This window comes from Chelonia mydas, chromosome 4 (assembly GCF_015237465.2).
Source record: "Chelonia mydas isolate rCheMyd1 chromosome 4, rCheMyd1.pri.v2, whole genome shotgun sequence".
In the NCBI taxonomy this organism is placed as follows: Eukaryota; Metazoa; Chordata; order Testudines; family Cheloniidae; genus Chelonia; species Chelonia mydas.
Genome location: NC_057852.1, coordinates 126,680,657 through 126,696,646, shown reverse-complemented (window position 1 = coordinate 126,696,646; position 15,990 = coordinate 126,680,657). Strand labels below are relative to the sequence as shown.

At 44.6% G+C, this 15,990-nt stretch overlaps 1 protein-coding gene across 3 annotated transcripts in view; it reads left to right on the top strand.

Annotated features, from left to right (window-relative positions):
• Positions 1-15,990, top strand: part of FGFRL1 (fibroblast growth factor receptor like 1) — a 244,365-nt gene that overhangs the window by 197,338 nt on the left and 31,037 nt on the right. The window lies entirely within an intron of this gene.

The following is a 15,990-nucleotide window of genomic DNA, read 5'->3' as shown; positions in this document are numbered from 1 at the left end:
ACTTGTGGCACCTTAGAGACTAACAAATTTATTTGAGCATAAGCTTTCGTGAGCTTATGCTCAAATAAATTTGTTAGTCTCTAAGGTGCCACAAGTCCTCCTTTTCTTTTTGTGGATACAGACTAACACGGCTGCTACTCTGAAACCTGTTATTATCCCCATGTTACAGATGGGGAACCGAGAGGCTAAGTAATTTGGTGAAGCTTACACAGGAAATCTGTGGCAGAACAAGGACTTCAACCCCGGTCTCCTCACCCCTCCCCATTTCTTTTGTAGGACCATTACAGCAGGACTAACATACCTACTCATGCAAAAAGAGCTTTAGTATCTTTGAGCTACTGGCCACATTTACACCTCAATACCTCCTGCACAGCAGTCATACAGATTTCTCTATTTTGAGGCAATATATACTTTCTCTAGTCGTACTTTCTCCATTTTTTTAAAAAAATAAATAAATTAAAAAACATGAAAAATGTGAAGAATTGTTTCTCCTTAAAAAACAAAAAACACAGAGACTGATTGATGATATAGAGCCAGAATATTGTTTTTTCTTTTCTACTTTCAATGGCTATAATCCATTATTTATAATCGACAAACAGCACATTTATCTCTTGGAACCAGAGAAAATAAAAAGAAGTAATAAAATAAATAATGGGAAATTGTTTTAACTCTTCCATCCCCAAACGCCCGCCTCCCCCATGAGACTATTGCCTGAGTCCCACAGCACCAGTTTCTGTGCAGAGTAAGTGTAGTCAAAATGTAACCCATGAGTCAAATATGGGAGTTTATGATCTGACCTGCAGCCACCCTCATTTTTGTAGTTGAAGTAGAATGCTGCAGAAGTCAAGATGGAGCTTGACATGCCCACCCATGATTGTACTCTCCATATACTGAACATCCATGTTAAAGGTGGAGGGTGGCTGCCATCTGCTCTGCTTCAAACAAAATTGGTGCATCTCTTCAACTTCTGAGATGTTGCGTTCAACTGGAGCATCTATTTATTTGAGTGATATTTAGTGTATTTTTAGAAATAAAAATAGAAGCACCCTTCCGCTCCTTTTAAAACATACTCCTAGATTCTGCCAAAACAGCCAGTCAGTATAATAGAAGGAGTACTTGTGGCACCTTAGAGACTAACAAATTTATTTGAGCATAAGCTTTTTGCAAATACAGACTAACACGGCTGCTACTCTGAAACCTATATCAGAAGGATTTACCTCTAAAGACCCTTTCGTTCACTCTCCAGGCCTTTCATTCCAACGCAAAGGATTCTGGTTAAATGGACTGTGTGATGAAGTGGTGTCTGTATCAAATTGTGACATCTGTTTTGTACCTATGTTGAAATATAGGCACTGTGGCCTCAGTAGTTCTGACTTGCTCAGGGACAGCCTGTCCTGCTACGTTCTAGGCAGCTGCCCTGCTCAGGGAAAGGTGTCCTCCTCATTGAAGGACTATCACTGAGAGTCATCAAGGTTAAAGTCTGAGGCTATCAGCTTTGATTGATTCTCAAGTACTGGCCCATCTCATTGAACAATGGCCTGCAAGGGTTGCGGGGGGGGGGCAAAGCATGACTGGCGGGTATGGATCTTCACAGTATGAGAACCAGGCACAAAGACAGAGGACAGAGGCCCTATTAAAGAGCAGACTTAGCTCTCTGAAAGGAGGTCAACAATCACAACACGTAAGCAGGGCTTGCAGGACAGAGAAGGGAGGAGGAGCTCTGCCCAGGTCGAAATACTAACAAACCATGGACTGACTAGAGGGTAAGCTAAGGGCTTGTCTACACTGGCACGTTACAGCGCTGCAACTTTCTCCCTCAGGGGTGTGAAAAAACACACCCCTGAGCGCTGCAAGTTTCAGCGCTGTAAAGTGCCAGTGTAGACAATGCACCAGTGTTGGGAGGTGTGCTCCCAGCTCTGGTAGCTATTCCCCTCGTGGAGGTGGGTTTTTTTATAGTGCGGTGAGAGCTCTCTCCCAACGCTATACCACGACTTTACACAGCTACATTAAAGCACTTTAACTGCGGCCACCGCTTTAACATTGCTAGTGAAGACATGCCCTTGGATTAGGGGAAGAGGTGTCTCCGAATTTTTAGTGTTTTTAAAGAGCTGTAACTCTCAGTAACTCTCAAGTGCTTTAAGAGTAACGGCACTGTGGTTTGGAAATTCCTTTGCTGAGTCTCTGTGCCTTGCTTTCCTGCCATGTTGTCTCATAAAGGGGTTAGACAAGTAAGCCCAGAGTCCATACCCTAGAGGGAACTCTGAGGGAATATGTTTGACTGAGGAGCTCTCAAACATGGGCTTAAGGTTCTAGGGCAGCTTGACAGTGTGTCCCAAGGAGGGGTATCAGACAAGAGGTCTGAACCTGGAAGTGTGCCCTAGGGTCCCAGAACTAGAAACAATGACTAGACTCTACCAAATCCCAGTTGGCTTGGAAGCATGAGCGACCCAGCAATTAGGTCCACTCAGAACAGACTAGTGACTGCACAATGGGTTACTGGGCCAGTTTGTAACAGACTGTGCCAATATTAGGTTGAATCCTGTTGTCTTATGCACTCATGTAGACCCAGTAACTTAACCAGAATGCTTCCATGAATAAGGTGACTATGACATCATGACTCATTATTCCCTAGTTTTTATTGGCAGACTGAGTTGATCCAAAAAACTTTTGCTTCATGTTAGGTTGTGAGGAAACTTGCCTCCGTACCTGAACAGGAGAGGATCTACTTTTTGTCCTTTTTTGGAGAATCACAGCAATAAGAGCTGGAATAGACCCATTAAGCGAGCTGTCTGTACCCCTACCAGTGTAACATGATGCATCAGTTCCCTCCAGGATACCAGCTAGTGTTTTGACCATGACTGTGTCACAGTGATGGCTCCAGTGACAGGCCTTTTCACCTTGGGAGACTCTTCAAGTGTAAGGAAATTTTCACTTGTGATGTTCTTTTGCTCAATTTCTTTCTATTACTCATGGCAATGGTCCTTTTGATTATCCAACCTAAACAATTCCTCCCCTCACTTGGTGTTTACAGATCTGATTCCTTGCGTGCAGTCATCATACCCCTCCCTTCCCCTTTACTTACTCGTTGTTTAGTCATCAAGGCCTTTCCTCATGCGCTCATCTACCCAGCGAACAAGGTTTACCAGGCTTCCTACTGTGTATGTGTCTGCACTTTTGCTGGGCTCAGCCCCTGCTGCCAGCCAGCACACATACCATATGTTGTGGGTGATTCTCAATGCCCTTGGAATTATTTCACTGCCGTCAGCTTGTAGGAAAGAAAAATCTAATTGAAAACTGAGCCAGTGCAGTCCTGGGAGCGACCAACTCAGAGTGGAAACAAGTCAGCATCAAGTAAAACAAACAGGGGAATGTGTCAGCTGGATAATATGAACCGTGTTTTATAAAGGAATTTCAAAAGGACCAATTAGGCTTTAATAGGGAGCCAGGCCTTATATTTAAAGCTCATAGATACACTAATTGTGACATTCTAATTAAGAACTATTGTTTACTGGGTTTTGTTTTTTAAGGGTATAGTTTTCGGTTTAAATACCATTCTTGTAAAGATTTGGCATGGTCTGGGACATTTTTCCCATCTTGGTTACCTTATGAGAAATTTGCGGTCCTGCTCTGTGACAACACTCTGTGAACAATAAGACCACATGCAGCCCCCCTGTGGAGCAGGAACAAAGCCATGGGGTAAAATAATATGCCAGTGAGAATAGTAGACCAGATAATGTATCAACTCCCAATTATTTATAAGCTAGAGTGAAGTATTTCAAATGATCAGAGAACAGGTTTTTTTAAAGCCATTGACTATTATGATACAGTTAAATTATAACTGAATATCAAAATGAAATCACCAAAGGTCACTTAAAAAAACTGTGGAATCAACTGTATAGTTTCTGAAACCGAATGGCTTTTTTTTTCCTTTTGCACGTATTTCTGACACTTTCAGCCATTCAGACTCCTACATCTCGAAAGAAAACATATCTCAGGTGTCACATTAATCTGGCTGGTATGAGACTGGCTAGCAACTTGCTGTTTTTGGATATGGATGCCTTGTCCATTTAAACGACTTCAGCAGTAAACAGTAATAATAGACCATAGTGGTGCAGTCTTTCAGAGACGAGACAAGAAGCTATGCTTGTTAAAACAGAAGGGTACCCCAGAAGCAGGAAATTTAATGAAAACAGGAGCAATTATTAGGAGTGTTTTCACATGATACAATCCTTCATTCAGAACATATTACAATGTGGTCTTCACTGAGGGGTCTTGTGCCTTTTCCCTGGATGTAGCTATAGTACCATGAACATTCTTTTATTATCATGCATGATGAATTTGTAACTTTTGCATGCAATCTGTGGCGCAGAGCCTATGCTCTGGATTGTGGGACTTCCAGGCCCCTGGGATTTATGGGGCTGAAGATGCAGAGACTCAGGTCAGTCAGATTCATGGCCCAATGTTACAGACTGTGAAGGGTAGACACTCTCTTCCTGTTGTAAATTTCCACTTGGAACTGTGAAGTCCCGAGAGTTTTGGATACATTTGGGCATCGGAGTGCTTCTTTTAAACCAGGGGCGGAGAACCTGTTTTTCTATCAGGGGCCACTGACCCAGAGAAAAATTCAGTTGCAGGCCACACATGGTTTGAGGGGGAGGCTCAGGGCTTCCCCTAGGCTCTGGGATGGGGCCAGAAATGAGGGGTTCAGGATGCAGGAGTGGGCTTTGGGCTGGGGCCGAGGGGTTTGGAGTACGGGAATGGTCTCAGGGCTGGGGCATGGGGTTGGGGTGGGGGTACAGGCTCTGGGAGAGGATTGGGGTGCAGGAGGGGGCTCAGGGCTGGGGCCGGGGGTTGTGGTGTGGAAGGGGATGAGGGGTGCAGGCTCGGACCGGGCACCGCTTACCTCAGGCGGCTCCCGGTCAGTGGCGCAGCAAGGCTAAGACAGGCTCCCCCGCTGCCCTGGCCTGGCCCCGCACCGGTCCCGGAAACGGCCACGATGTGGCCAGGTGGCTTTGCGTAGTGCGTGCTGCCCATGCCCACAGGCGCTGCCCCGCAGCTCCCACTGGCCGCAGTTCCTGGCCAATGGGAGCTGTGGGGATGGTGCCTGCGGGCAGGGGCAGGTGCATGTGGATTTGGAGCTTCCCTGATTGCCCCTGCACCTAGGAGCTGCAGGGATAGCCAACCGACTGGCCTGGCACCCTAGCTTCCCCCCGCAACAGTGCGAGCCAGCACTCGTGGCTCCAGCCCCACACGGCGCGGGGTGCCGAGGCTCAGGGCTTCCGGACTGCAGCACGGAGACTTGCCGCGGGCCAGATGAAATTAAGCAGGGCGCTGGAAGTTCCCCACCCCTGTTTTAAACTGATCCTTCACAACCTATCCAGGGTCACCCCCAAGTAGTAATTTCCCTTAGAAATAACAGCATGTAGGTTTAATGAAATGCATTAATAAAAGTGCTTGTTTTTTGCAATGAAGGAGCACTGCTTGTTATCACGGATCTGGGTTTATAGAGACATAAACACAACAGCTCAGCTTTGCACTTATATAGCTCCCTCCACCCAAGGATCTCAAAGCACTTTATACACGGGTATAACCAATATATCCAAATGTCTACATGACACCTCCAACATCGGTTTTCTTCATACTGAACAACCTACCTGGAGACCAGAGTGTTCACTGAAGAATTCTACATTGAATTAAATGTAGATAGATTATCTGATCAAGCTGTGAGCGGTTTGAAGGTTTTTAATTTCCTGTATATTTTAAAAAGAAAAGGAGGACTTGTGGCACCTTAGAGACTAACAAATTTATTTGAGCATAAGCTTTCATCATGAAGTGATGAAGTAAGCTGTAGCTCACGAAAGCTTATGCTCAAATACATTTGTTAGTTTCTAAGGTGCCACAAGTCCTCCTTTTCTTTTTGCGGATACAGACTAACACAGCTGCTACTCTGAAACCTGTATATTTTAAAGTTGACATTTAAAATATCTCATGTCAGTCTTATCATTAGCTAACTGGATGCAGGATATATATTAAATGTAAGATTATTTTACACATTCAAAATCAACTGAAATACTCACTAGATCAGCAGTTCTCAACCAGGAGTCTTAGGCCCCCTGGGGGGGCTGCGAGCAGGTTTCAGGGGGTCCTCCAAGCAGGACCAACATTAGACTCTCTGGGGCCAAAGCCCTGAGCCCTGCCACCCGGGGCTGAAGCCAAAGCCTGAGCAATTTAGCTTTGCGGGGTATGGGGCCCCGGGTAACTGCACTGCCTGCTACCCGCTAATGCAGACCCTGGTTTTAGATGCAGAAAAACAGGTGTGGCACAGGTGGGCTGTGGACTTTTTATAGCATGTTAGGGGGGAGGGGGCTCAGAAAGAAAATTCCTGCACTAGATAATTGCTTAGAATTGTGATGTCTTAGGAGAAAACTCTGTAATTTGCAAACTGGATACAATTAATTTAGGCTTGAATAAAGACTGGGAGTGGATGGGTCATTACACAAAGTAAAACTATTTCCCCTCCCCCCCCCCCACACACACACACTGTTCCTCAGACGTTCTTGTCAACTGCTGGAAATGGTCCACCTTGATTATCACTACAAAAGGTTTCCCCCGCCCCCGCTCTCCTGCTGGTAATAGCTCACCTTAAGTGATCAATCTCCTTACAGTGTGTATGGTAACACCCATTGTTTCATGTTCTCTATGTATATAAATCTCCCCACTGTATTTTCCACTGAATGCATCCAATGAAGTGAGCTGTAGCTCATGAAAACTTAGGCTCAAATAAATTTGTTAGTCTCTATGGTGCCACAAGTCCTCCTTTTCTTTTTGCGGATACAGACTAACACGGCTGCTACTCTGAAACCTAGCCTAATTAAAAATATCCCCATTGATGCTATTGAGATATATCATATCTTTCATACACTTGGGCAGAGGACATGAAGGTCTCATCCATTTTTGCCACCCATGAATGATATGCCTGCCTCCTGCCATTACTCATCCCTAAAGTCAACCCCTATCAGCTAACCCAAATGTAAAGGTGTTAAACTGCATCTCAGCTAGGTGATAAGTGGTGTTTATGAGGGGCTTAACTATCTTTACAGCTACCTATAGGAAAAATGGGGTGTTGTTTTTGAATAATCTAGATAAAGCCTTGGGTGTTAGCTAATTTGAGTTAATTGGCAGTCATTTAATTTGAATTACAATAGGGCCACAAACACTAGTCTAGTCTAAACGTATCCTAAGGCTATGTCTACACTAGAGAGTTTACACTGCTAGTACAGGTGCTCTAAGCCATTGGGAGAAGGATCTCCTGTAGATTTAATTAATCCACCCACAGCGAGAAGCTGCCCTGCCAAAATAGCGCTGTCCACACCAGCACTTAGGTCGGTGTAATTTGTGTTGCTCAGGGGCTGGCTAATTCACACGCCTGAGCAACATAAAATCATATTGACCTAAGCTATAGTGTCGCCGTAGCCTTAATTTCTTTCTGCCTCAGTTCCCCATCTGCAAAATGGAGGTAATAATATTTCCTTTCTCTATCTTCTCCAAGATCTTCAAACGTGGCTAATGATTTGGGTGCATTCATGTTTGTGTACCCAAATTCACATACTTCAAAGGAGGCCTGATTTTCAGAAAGTGCTGAGCATGCACCCTCTGAAAACAGGCCTCTGCAAGTGGGGCTCTCAGAAAACCGAAGGCACTCAACATCACTAAGGTTATGTCTACACTGTGAGCTAGGGGTGTGATTCCGTTGCTCATGTACACATCCTCATGCTAAATCGCATTGAGCTAGCATGAGTATAAATAGCAGTGTAACTGGGGTAGCACAGGGAACAGCAGCAGAGGCATGGGTGAGGCGTGCTGAGTACACACCCATTAATTTCAGCCAGGTTTGTACTTAGCACATCTCAGCCATGGCTTTGCTGCCATTGTCGAGGCTATTGCGGCTACACTGCTATTCATACTCTCGCTAGCTCAATGAGAGCTAGCAAGAGCATGTGTACACAAGCAGGGGCAGCACAACCCTCACTTGGATTCTAGACATGGGTCACTTTCAAAATCTTGGCCTTCGTCAATTTAGATTGTAAAGAAGGTGAACTGGTTCTGCTATGGTTTCATTCTGATGTATTGGTCTTACCCTATTCCCAATTATTGCTCCCATATGCTACAGGCCATATGCTAGGATAGTATTTTTCAAAATCAGGGAGTCTCATTTCATCCCACATCATGAGGCTCTTGTAATGTTGTTAAATGCCCCTTTTCCTTTTTCCACTATCCCACAGAAATAATTTCACTATACAAGCCATTGTTTTGAAGTATGTTTTAGAAATTTGTAAAGGCAGCTTGTGAATATATAGATAATTGTGGAGCAACCATTTTTACCATTTGTGTTTTACCCCACAAAGAAAGCTGTAATTTGGTCCATGTAATTAGGTTAGGTTTAATTTTGGGTATATTATCCAGTATAATATACTATAATCCTCCCTTTAAGTAGGATGCCAAGTGTGCCATTTGTTTTGGGAACCAACAAAATTGCCACTTGTCCAGAGTTGTACTTAGACAGAATTGTGAAAGTGGTAATATTTCACTTCTTAGGCCAGTATATTTTGTAGCAGACAGTGTTCCAAAGATATCTGTGATGTTCACTGAACATTTTATAGATTGTCCATGATACAACATTGTGTCATCTGCGTCAGATAAGGATGAATGCTGAATGACTCCTGGAAGGTGCTGTGTGACCTCGACTCCCAAGTTAAGCGTCCTCAAGTTAAGAGGTGTTGAGGGATGCTCAGCACCTTGCAGGATTTGGCCCAGAATGCCTTATGCTCCTTGCCACTTACATAAATTCTTTAAATTCTGGCATCCCCTTCTACTGCAGTGGCTAAGAGTTCAGGAGCCAGTAAGAAAAGCAGAAGTTGCATTAACATGCCTACCATATTCTGCAAACCAGTGATATTGCTGATGACACCTGCCCATTGTTAAGTTACCTTAGGAAATTTATTACTACATAACACTTTATTTATAAAGGATTGATCCAAGTTAAAAGCTTTCTCGACTGCAAATAGGTATTTCCTCTCAACCCTTTCAAATGCTTTCTGTTCACCTCACTTTCAGTGGATTACATGTCATTTACAAAGCCCATCTGGCAACAGGTGTTGGAATTGTTTAGCACAAGGTTCTCAGATCATCAATGGACTAGCAGTTGACTCTTCAGATTACAAAATTTTCGAATATATATCTATTAAGGGTATTGGCCTGTTGTTCTCATATAGACGTGGAATTTTGTTCTTCTTTGGGATGAGTTAATACAAGGGCGGTATTTAAATCTGAGAGGAAAGATTCTTTAACATATTTCTGTGCCTTGCTGAATACCTGGTGTGAGATCTGGACAACCTGAGCTTGATCTGTTTCCAAAATACAGTTCAGAACCTGTCCTTTTCACTAGACTTCCCAGCATTTAAAGTTTTTTAGAGCTACTGTCATCTCTTGGTGAGAGAAGAAAAGATCAGTTCTTTCTCTCTCTTTTCTCAACTTACTTCAGGATTCTCTAGTATATTTTCTGCTGTTCCTCTAGATTCTTATTCTTAAAATTCTCAAAATAAAGCAAAAAATAAATACCTCAGGGTTTCTTCTTGAGCTTTCCTGTGGGAAATCCAGTTGAAGGAATTTATCCACTGTGCTTGACTATTTTTAGAATATTAGGCTGCCTGCAGCTAAGCAACTTTTTATACCATGTTTCAGAGTAGCAGCCATGTTAGTCTGTATTCGCAAAAAGAAAAGGAGTACTTGTGGCACCTTAGAGACTAACCAATTTATTTGAGCATAAGCTTTCGTGAGCTACAGCTCACTTCATCGGATGCATTCAGTGGAAGATACAGTGAGGAGATTTATATATTGGTTAGTCTCTAAGGTGCCACAAGTACTCCTTTTCTTTATACCATGTTTGTAAAAGTTCATTGAAGTGAATGAAAAGATTTCCTATGACTTCAGGGGCCTTTGGATCAGGCTCAGTATTTCTGCCCCAAATAAAGCAATGCACACAGGTTTTGGCTTTTCTATGCTATAAAGTAGTCCTGAACCATAACAAGTTCCTGGACAGTTAGTTTTGTTAGAGAGTTTACATATTAAGCTGAAGGTATTTAATTATCTTCTCTGGAGCAATTATATTTTCTCTTTCTGACTTCTTAACCACAAGATGATTTTGAAATGAATAAGCCCTGAAAAACACTATAAAAGACTCTCATAGTGTTGTTGAAGAAACAGCTGAGTCCATATTCCTATCCATAAAGAACAGAATTTCAATTTCCAACTCATCATGATGTATCAGTTCCTTCCACACTGAGGTATTAACTTGCCATTTTAGGAAAGGTCAACACCCAAGATTAGTATGATTGATACTTTTGTTCAACATCACATTATAAGTGTCATCTAAGACCCATTTCTGCACTGTTGATAGGACATCTATGTTTGAGACCCAGCTGGAATTTTCTTTATACTGACTATTTCCAGCCGGGTGAATGATTAGGGAGATTTATACGCACATGTGAATGATATTCCTACTCATGCTTTGGTGCAGGAAATAATAAACATTTATTGGTGCTACTATATAGGGTAATGATAGAGATGTAACTTGGTTTGTGTGGGAAATGGCAGCTGCCAGGACTCACATGGCGTGTAAACTAGTGGTTAGAGTAGAGGGCTGAGAGCCAGTACTCATGCATTATCCTTGGCTCTGCCACATTCTTCTTGTCACTGATCTGGGGTTAGTCGCTTAGGGTAAACTTTTCAGAGGAACACAAGTAATTTAGGAGCTTTTGAAAGTGGGAATGAGGCTCCTAAATCACTTATGCCCTTTTGAAAATTTTAGCCTTGAGCTCTTTGTGCTTCAGTTTCCCTATCTGTAAAATAGGGTGACATTTAGGGTTGCCAGTGTCCACAAAAAACAGGCACCTGGCAACCCTAAATGGCACCTGGACACAGAAGCCAAAACTGTCTGGGTAAAATCTGGACGGGTGGCAACCCTAAGTGGATCAAGAATGGAATATTTGACTCCTGATGTGGTACATAGCTCTCAGCACTGAGATCTGTGTGCGCTGTGACATGCTAGGAAAAGAAGTAACCCCAAGGGGGATTCTGTTTGATTTCCCCTTTGGAATAGACACCTGAAGCGGGGCAGGAGGGCCTGTTGTGAGGAGGAGTCAGAGTGGCTTGGGAAGGAGGGAGGCAGGCCTGTGACTGCCTTTGTAAAGTAATTGTTTTAATGGATCTGTCAGGGAGCTGTGATGGTACAGTGATTAGCTCCAGCTGTTTGCCCCCGTGGTTACAGCAGATGGGCCGTGATTGGGAACATAGCTCTGATTATTCTGCGAGCTTTGTGGATATTGACGGGCCGCTGCTTCTGAGACTAGAAATAGGACCTAAACCGTGCAAAGAACAAAACATTCACCAGGGGGTTTTCAAGTGCTTTCCCTGGCTTTGTGGAGGGTGAGTGAAAAGGAAGGAATGTTTTAAAGATGGGCCCAGATCCTAAACTTTTGTAAATCGCCATAGCTCTATTGAATATAATGGAGATGTGCTGATTAACATCAGCTGAGGTGCTGGTCCAGGATTTATTACCAAACCATGCAACATGGCATTGAGGGTGACTTTTGAACGTCAGAAGGAAATGGTTACATCACCACCTCCTACCTTCGTTCTGCATGCAGGGCCCCATGGATGACTATGAGACCTCTGCACAGGCCTTAGAGAATGCAGTTCTTAGAATTAGCAAAGAAGGAAAGCTTGAGGGTAATGATAATATATTGACTTTTGCTTTTGACCCTAAAAGATCTACTTATCAGTCCATTTCATATTCCATGTATATGCTTTTTCTGTCTGATTGATAATTCTTGCTGATGGTACAATTAATGCCCTATTTCCAAGAATAGCTAAGGGTTCTGAGTACAGATTCTGATAACTGGATGAACCAGCTGTTAGCATTTGGATTTGTAAATTCTTCTGGGTCTGTATTACTGTTATAGTTTTACCATTATCTGTTTTAAATGTTTCCAGGGGCGAAGGGGTGGGGTTTCTCTTACTTCTCTTGGAAAACTTCCACAGACTAATAGACGTCGCCGTTGGGAGGTTTTCATATATTCAACCTAAATATTACTAATTGCATCCTATTATTCATGTAGTTGTTCTACTGATGTCCCTAAAATTTTCCTCTGCCTTCTTGGTGTTTCATCTCCCCACCTTATGCATTTAATTTTTTTGAAGGAAACAGATAATTCTTGTCCAAACCAAAGCTTTTTAACCAGGCCCAAAACAATACACCACAGCATTCCTTAGTGATTGCTGGAGCGAATAGATCAGAACTAGAGAAAACTCCCCCCCTCCTGGTATGGAAACTTGGAAGCAAATTGCAGTCTTCACTGGGAAGCATTTGTATTTGGACCTGCAGCAGCATCTGCATTCACCTACATACTGAGATGTGGAGTAATAACAGTCAGCACTAATATAGAGCTTTACATCCGTAGATAACAAAATGGATCTATGCATCATTATCTCCATTTTACAGGAGCCATAGAGTTTAAGTGACTTGCTTAAGGTCCTGTAAAGGGTCATTGGTTTAGCCAGGAATAGAACCCAGGTTTCTGACTCCCTATTAGGGTGACCAGACATCCCGATTTTAGGGGACTTGTCCCGCGTCCCGACCTTACATCAGTCGGGACGCCCTTTGTACCGATATCGGGACCATCCGGACTGCAGCCACAGCGCTGCCACTCACCACTTCCTGGGGCAGCTCCCGGCGCTCGCCCGCCAGCAGGAGTGCCGCGTGCTGCAGAGGCGGGGCTTGCAGGCGCCGGGAGCAGGCAGAGATCCCTCCGTCCCCCCCGCCCGACCTGACCTGTGACCCTCGGAGCCAGAGGGACCAGCCTGCTGGATGCTTCCTGGGACGGGAGCCGCCTTAGGTAAGCACCGCCAGGACTCCCCACCTCACCCCCTGGCAGGTCCCTCTGGCTCTTAGGGTGGGGGGGCTCTGCGTGCTGCCGGTGCCTGCAAGCCCCGCTCCGCGGCTCCGGCACCTCCCATTGGCGCTTTTCCTGGCCAGTGGGAGCCACGGAGCTTGCGCTTGTGGCGGGCACAGCATGTGGAGAGTCTGGAGACCCCCCTAGCCGCTCTCACCCTAGGAGCCAGAGACCTCCCAGCAGGGCTGGTGAGTGCGGCCAGGGAAGGGGGCAGGGTGTGATGGTGAGTGTCTGGGAGGTGTGTGGAGGGCGCTGGGCAGTGGGGGAGGTTTGTGTGTTTTGGGGTGCTAGGCAGTGGGGGCCTTTTGGGGGGGTGCTGGGCAATGGGGGAGATCTGTGTGTGTCAGGGCACTGGGCAGTGGGGGTCTGTGTGGGGCATTGTGCAGTTGTGGTGGTGGGGCTGTGGGGAAGGGCACTGGGAGGGAGTAAGGGAGGGAGGGAAAATCTGTGTGTGTTGGGAAACTAGCAAGTGGGGGGTTCTGTGTGGGGTGCTGGGCAGCTGTGGTGGGGCTGTGGGCAGGGGGGCGCTGGGCGGGGATGTGTGTGCACTTGTGGAAGAGTTGTAGGGGGGGCTCTGGGCATAGTGGATCCAGGGAGTGCTGGGGAAGGGAGCTGTGTGGTGCAGCATGGGCCAACCCCCAACAGGAAGGGGCACGCTGGTAGCACAGGACCAGGTGAACCAGTGTGCCTCTGGCTCCGGTCGGGGCTGCGCTGTGCACCTGTGTCTGTCTCTTTTCCCCCTCCCATTCCCCCCCCCCGGCCCCCCCGCTCGCCCAATGTGTCCTGATATTTCACTCTTGCGATCTGGTCACCCTACTCCCTGTCCAGGGCTCTAATCACTAGATCACACTGCTTCCTCTCAATATGACAGGACAGATTTGTTGAAATCATTTCCTTTGTAATAGATTTTGACTTGAGGGAGCCTGCCAGGCCTGTGGCAGAGGAAAATCAGTTTTTTGAATGGAAATTATCACAGAAATGGATAACACTTAAAATTCAATCAAACCATTAACACAAACTGTTGTTTTATTTTTAGCAAATTCTGGGCTTGAGTATCAATAACCCTGCTTATTTTTGGCACAGTCAGAGCCAAAAGCTGAAATATCTTCAGTGCCCATTATATTGCCAAACTTTCTGCCAGTAACCTTTCAGTTATTTCTTTAAAAACATTGTAGTGTTCCTTGGCTATGTGCTGCCTGGTTTGGTCTGTTTCATGTTAAGGGGTTTTGTTTGGCTGGGGCAGAAAAAGGGGTTTTTCCTTATTTTTCTCTTTAACTATTCCTAATCCTTTTGCTACACTGCACCTTTCCCAACACAGAAAGGCCATACTAAAGTCATTTCGTGCTTTCCCTTCATGTTGCCCCTGTTGATAGATAGGTTAGGGGACAACAAGAGCAAGCTGAAGGGTTGTTGGAAGAGCTATAGAAAACTTTCCTGACACTGAAAACTTGAACCAGTTTCTTAATACCAGACTGAGTTCCAATCAGAGACAGACCCCAACTATCTGAGCACCCCTTACACAGAGAAGTTCAGATGAAAACTTTGTTACTGACCCTATCTCTACCGTGAGCTCAACCACAAATTCAGACCCAGGCATCCCTGGGTGTGAAAGAAATTCAGAACTGGATCCAGATCCAAACTTTGCACCTTGAGCCTGTCTCGGGTTTCAAGCAGAACTGGGCTGATATTAGTATTGTCAGTCCCAAGACTCAAGAGTCATGAATCTGGCTTCTGCTTTCTCTGAGCCTTTACGGTTTACTCAGGTTAAGTTTTCAGACTCTTCTCCCCAGCCATGAGGGCTAGAATTTTTTTTTAAGAAAATGAAAGCTGAGATTCTCAAGTAACCCCATGCCTCCAGGAGCTAAGGCTTTAAGAAAAACAGCAGATATCATGAGACTCGCAATAAGGTTACTAGCTGATGTAGGTTTTCAGATGGAAATCACGTGTCAGTGGATTTGCATGAATGTCACTGAGCCTTTGGGGTTAATTGAAATCTGAAATTCCAAACGAAACTCAACCAGTGTTAATCCACACTAAGGAGATCTGGGGGAAAGGATCAGTTTAATCTCTGTAAGCCAAAAACTACCAAGTGTTATACAGTTGCGACTGTCTGCCTGTGTGTCCCCCAAGCGCCAATCACCATGCTAACTAGGCACCACCATCATGGTGGTAATAGACTGACAAAAAAGATTTTCAGAAAGTCTGTTTCCATTAAGAAAAGGAGTACTAGTACTTAGAGACTAACCAATTATTTGAGCATAAACTTTCGTGAGCTACATGCATCCGATGAAGTGAGTCTCTAAGGTGCCACTAGTACTCCTTTTCTTTTTGCGAATACAGACTAACACGGCTGCTACTCGGAAATCTGTTTCCATTCTGTCCACAACTTATTTTATTAATCTCTGGCTTGCTATGTAAAGAAGGCTGAACTGGTTTGGAATAGACTAGATATGGCCTAATATTTATTTATTTATTTATTTTCTTGGAATGAGGCAAAACCACATTTTCTCTATAAAATTCCCATGAACACTGTATCTAAGCACTTCTTCTGACTACAGTATCAGATGCAATTTTATGTTGCATTCTCAGCCCTCACTCTTTCCTCAAGAGGCTGGTGACACCGTTGTGAGCAAAAATTCCCCTAATTCATGTTAAGGCCCCCGGTCCACCTCCCCTAAACAAGCAAATATATTCTTCTTCGAGTGCTTGTTCATGTCCATTCCAATCAGGGGTGTGCATGCGTGTGCACGGCAGCCGGAAGATTTTTCCCCTAGCAGTATCCGTTGGGTCAGTCTGGGCCCCTCCTTGACTGGCGCCATCCTGGTGCTCAAAATAGGGCCCTACCAACCCGCCACCCCCTCAGTTCCTTTTTACCACCATTGACGGTTAGCTGGAACTTCCCCTTGCTCTTGTCGTGACAAGCGCATTTGGCAGTCTATGTATAGTTCTCATTAATTCTGTAGTTAGTGTTAAGTAGTTA